The sequence below is a fragment of the Ovis canadensis genome, chromosome 23 (genome assembly GCF_042477335.2).
Source record: "Ovis canadensis isolate MfBH-ARS-UI-01 breed Bighorn chromosome 23, ARS-UI_OviCan_v2, whole genome shotgun sequence".
Classification (NCBI taxonomy): Eukaryota; Metazoa; Chordata; class Mammalia; order Artiodactyla; family Bovidae; genus Ovis; species Ovis canadensis.
In genome coordinates, this window is record NC_091267.1 from 63898848 (window position 1) to 63904671 (window position 5824).

Below are 5824 nucleotides of genomic sequence, written 5' to 3' on the forward strand. Positions count from 1 at the left end.
TTTGAGTTAAACTTGATCCCAATATTCGAGGGATCTAAAAGAAAAGTGCCATGATTTCTGAACACAGCTCTTCCTATCATAGAGAAAAGGTTTGGGTGTAACCAAATTGTACAAAATAGATCCACGTTGAACTTGTAAACGGAATCCTATTTCACAGAGTAACAGGGGGATGTGTTATCTGGCAAAGCATCTTGATGTAAAACCATGTACCATAGCTAATTTTACTGTTTTTAAGATTTGTGTATATTGACTCTTCCTTTTAAATAGAAGCCTGTGTTAATACTGTAGTTCATTCTGTCCATCACTTTCCCTTGGATAAATAGGCTACAATACTGCGTGATTACTATGTAAATAACACCTCATCTTGGAATAACAACTTGCAATTCACCTAGACTGCTTCATCTGATCATCAGAATATCTTGTGTGGGGAGTTTCCCATTTCACAGGTGAAGGAACTGAGGCTCCGAGAGGTTATATGACTTGCTGAAGGTAGCCAGCCAGTAGGTGACAGGGTGTGGGTCTTCAGATGCCGAGTCCTGTGTCCTCCCAGCGCACACAATGTCACACTCGGGAGTCAAGCTTCTCCCTTTCTCCAGGGAGGCTGTATCTGCCGACGTAGTCAGTGCGAGTGAGCGTGTGGAAAGCTTTAGACTTCTGTCCACATATTTTGCTATGGCAGAGCCCTGTGTCTCTACTAGCAAGGCTTAGCAAACAATTTTAACTCTCTGATCTACACTTCTGAAAAACATTTCTTCTTGAAGGGAAACATTCGGGCCATTTCCTGGTTAACATTTGCAAAGCGCTGCAGGAAACTCATTAGCTTGGAAGGAACACGATCGCGGCAGTCGCATTTGGAAACAGAAGGTGAGGCGTTAATTATTAACATGATATCACCCCAAAGATTCACGCAGAATGATTAACGGTGCTGTTGGGAATGTTAGGATGGAATGAACAGAGCCCTTGAAGCCATTCCCGGAGCAAGAAAAGGCCTGGCTCCTGCTCTGAGTGTTCACAACAAGGACCCAGCGGGAAAGAACAACTTGTTATTCTTATTCAGTTATGGTTCTTCCTTATTAAAATGCATTAAGCCATTTCAACGCCTACAAGGTGACAGATTCAGGCTTTGTTGAGGCACCAGCATTTGCAATTCTATAAACTCAGCCATCTTTGTTAGGCCAAGGCTCAAAGTTAGTCTTGGGTGCCTGCTGAGGGGCATGGTGCACAGCTGGTCCAGGGATTCCAGTCATTCACTGGGGAGGATCAGGATCAGACTCACATCCCAGCGCTGCAGGCCGGAATGGACCTCGCTGAACACCTGGGTGCCTCCAGGAAGAGAAGGAACAATATCTGGAGAGTGGGTTGCGGGTAAGGAGCAAAATTAACTGGTGTTTGCAGGGCACCATCTATGAGCCAAGCACGGGGTGAAGTGCTTCCTGTTATCTAACTGAATCCTTGTAGAACAGCAACTCTGTGCTATCGTTCCCATTTTAGAGATCTGCACACTGAGGCGTGGTGCACTGACTTACAGGGTCAGGCGGGTGAGTGGCCGAGCCAGATTCACACTTGTGGGGCCTAATTCCAGGCCCCGTTCTCCCAACTGCTCTGCCCTCCCTCGGAAGAAGAAGGGCAGCTGGAATTGACCCAGAGAATGGTAGGTGGAAGCAAGGACATGCAGGATGAAGCATTCAGGAGGTAGGAATTTAAGAAGTGCCAAGGGAAATTGGAGGTTGGTGTCTGTGAAGAATCTTATGTGTCAGGCTTAGAGGTCTGTGCTTAACTTGGTAAATAATAGGAGCCTTTGAATACCGAACCATCTCTCCTCAGTAAATTGGGATGTATTGGCTTTATCTAGGACCCAAGTTTTTTCTAAGAATATTTAACACATACATAAATACAGAAAACACTTACTATACTAAGGTCAGACTGGAAGAATGTAAATTCTGTAATATAAATACACCATAAGCAGTTTCACTTATCAACAGGTTATGTCATCGACAAGTTAAAACAAAAATGCCACCAAAGAACAAAGGCAAACACATATTTACTGAGAGTGAACAATGGCCATCCCAGGCTTTTCAAAGCATATCACTTTCTACACTGATAGGCATTTAATTTTTACCTTAAAAGACTATTTTGGTATGTGTTTTATGATTATAAAAGTAATATAGGCTTACTGCAGAAAACTTGGAAAACGCAGAAAAGCACCAATACATGTCTGCCTGGTTTATAGCACTACCTGCTGGCTCTCCTATCGGCTGCCATTTCTTTTAACAGAACACACTCTAGTGTGTGAAGCATTCTCTCAATTACTCCCCAGGATTCGGTTCACACCGATGACCAGTACTGACCACACTTATTAGGTCCTCAACTTCCTTCTGTGTCTTTTTCTCTCCCTTCTCCTCTCCCTTTAAGAAAACCCCGTCTCATGAGTGACCTAAAGCAGGGGCCAAGCTTCATGCCCATGCTCACCCCGACGGCTTAGCCTGGCAGCGCTTGAACTTTCCTTTCGCTCTCATTCATTCGACAGTCCTCCGTCTAGGGTTTAAAAGTAAGAAATGTCAAATCATGGCCGTAGGCTAGCATTCAGATTAACAAGCACTGCCTGGGGAAACAAAAAGTTTAAATACATAAGCATAAAAGTAACCTGTAGATGGGTTATAAGGAGAGAAAGGATTACTTTCATTTGTCAAAACAGGCTCCTCCTGAGGAGTGATAACTTCAGATGACTTTCAGACTCTTCCTCCCCGCAGTCCACATTAATTTTCTAATTATTTATTGAGCACCTATGAGGTCATACAGGAGATAAAAGGGTTTCCCCAATGGCTCAGTGGTAAACAGTCTGCCTGTAATACGGGAGACACAGAAGTTGCGGGTTCAGTCCCTGGGTCAGGGAAGATCCCCTGGAGAAGGGCATGGCACCCCACTCTAGTGTTCTTGCCTGGAGAATCCCATGGGCAGAGGAGCCTGGCGGGCTACAGTCCATGGGGTCTCAAAGAGTCAGGCACGACTGAAGCACCTGAGCACAGTACCGCGCTGGAGACATAGAAATATGCAAGGTAGGGTGTGGCCTTTAGCAGTTTCAGACCTATAGGTTAAAAAAGTTTTCAATGAAGTAAAACATGTTAAGTGGCCTAAGGTGGCTGGAATGCCCTGGGCATTCAGAGAGGGGAATTCTCCCCCTGAGAGAGGGGATCAGACATCTGACTCAGGTCTTGGAGTACGGACAAGAGACACACGTGAGACGTGCATGGGTGTGCATGTGAGTGTGCCCGGGTGAGTGGGGGAGGGGATCCGAAGCAGGAAGAACAGACAGGGCAAAGGCAGGGAGCCCTAGAGACCAAGCAGCCTGCAGGGAAGAGAGGAGCCAAACTGAGCGGAAGCAGAGAGAGGAACAGAAGAGGCTGGAAAGAAAGCACGCAAGCCCCTGGCTGCGAGCCCAGGATGGCAGTTTGGACTCCATTCCCACTAGCCTGGAACTACTCCGTCATTCATCAAATGTTTCCTTATCATGATGTGAAGTGAAGTGAAAGTCGCTCATTCGTGTCTGACTCTTTGCGACCCCATGGACTCATCCATGGAATTCTCCAGGCCAGAATACTGGTGTGGGCAGCCTTTCCCTTCTCCAGGGGATCTTCCCAGCCCAGGGATCGAACCCAGGTCTTCTGCATTGCAGGTGGATGGATTCTTTACCAGCTGAACCACAAGGGAAGCCTGTTTCCTTATCATAGACACCATCAGATAGAGACAGAGAAATAACTCATGGGTTCTCGCTCTCACCACGGAATTCCATGATGATTTAACTTTCTAGAAGGATAGTTTAAACTCAAAGACAACTTATCTAGAGCAGAACAAAACCAGCCAAAATGCAACACTAGTGACAAGAATTTTTCTTTTTTTTGCTGAGTGACAAGCTGTCCCAAAAGTTACTAAGAACAACACTCACTTGATTGCATACTAAAGTGATTCAGTCATATCCGACTCTTCGCGACCCCATGGACTGTAGCCTGCCAGGCTCCTCTGCCCATGGGATTCTCCAGGCAAGAATACTGGAGTGGGTTGCCATGCCCTCCTCCAGGAGATCTTCCTGACCCAGGGATCAAACTCATCTCACTTACATCTCCTGCCTTGGTAGATGGGTTTTTTTTTTTACCACTACAACCACCTGGGAACCCCACTCTCTTGATTTCTTACTCATAATTCTGCAGTTTGGGATGGTCTTGATGGACACAGCTTATCTCTTCCACGTGGTGCTAGCTGGGGTAGCTTGATCAACAGGGTCTGGCTAGAACAGCCAACTTGTGTCATACGTCTGGGTCTCAGAACTCACCATGGGCTGGTGTGGCCTGCACCCTGAAAGCCTGTGAGCTTTGCAGTTGCCCAGCTTTGAGGCCAGAGACAGCAAAGAAAGACCCGAGAGACGGCAATGGGACATTGATGGTTTCTTAGACAAGGGATCTTACACAAAGGCTCCTGGAGCAACAACTCACCGTGTGCAGCAGAGGGCAGGTGGGACATGCCAGCAGCCTCCTCCTCCACTCCAGGAAGGAGGCGGCTACCATTTATAGGGGGGAATTGGTGTCAGGTGGCCTCATCAGTTACCAGGGAATAATTAAGCCTTATAATTAAGAGGATTGTATAGTCATGTGAGTGAAGCGGGGACTGGCCAAGCAGGACATATCCAGAGAGCAAGAGAACAACCTTCTTGAGAGGGGGAGCCCCATAATGGGGGGTCCTCAGTTCTCCTCCACGTGGCATCTCCGTGTAGTTACCTTGGTCTTCCTTCCAAAACAGAGACTTCAGCCATTCTCCTTCCTTCCTGGTAGTCTGGCAGTTGATGCGGCAGCTGGCTCCACTCAGACTGCAAACCAGGAAGCTGCTGGGGCTCTTAAAGCAAGGCTAGAACCTGCACGTGGCCCTGCCAGCACGTGCTAGCGGTTACAGCAGGTCCCAAAGCCAGCCCCGATCTGAGTGAGGAGAGTCTCCCAAGGACAGGAGGCCCGATCCACTGGAGGACACCAAAGTAACGATATACCACAAGTCTTAAGGCATTCCACAGCATCTTCCACAAATTTAATCAACCGAGGGGCCTTAAGTGCACAGATGTTTGTGCTTCCGGGTGGGTGACCTGCCTGTCCCCCTCCACCCCCACCTGTTTGAATGCAGTCATTTCTCACGCACTGATCACTGACTAGAACCGCAGCAGATTCTGAACCAACCTTGCAGCTAAGTTTCGAACAGGCCACCATCTGAGAAGGAAGAGGGCTCAGCTCAGAATCATCTCACCAGCTCAGTCCCGAGTCTGGATGACTGCCTAGAGCTCCTGCTGTCAAGTATCCCAGCGTCAAGACAGGAAGAAAGAAAGCCCACTGGTGCCTGGCTCCAGCCGCCCCTTCTGCCCCCTCCCACAGCCTGTCTCTCCCAGGACACATCGCACGCCCTTGACTGTGTTATGTGGTCCTGTCTTTGGAGAGCTAGGACAGAAAACTGAGCCCCTGGTGCTCAGACTGGCGTTGCGATCCCTCTGCAGCATCTGTGGCCTTCTGTGTTTTCCCGTTTCAAGGCTGGACATAGTCGGTCCAGGTATGGCCCAAACGCCAAGATCAGCAGTAGGTACCAGGATTTCCAGAAGACTGAGAAGTCATCTGGCCAGAGGCAAGGTGGGAGGGACTGTGAGATTAAACTCATTATAAGATTAATGTGACCCCACTTATAACTAGGATTGATCACCAAAAAACTGACATAGTAGCCAAAAGATGATTAATAAAAATGTATACTTAGTACACATAAAAGCAAAAGTTAACTGAGTCAAACAGAAGAGCAGAAG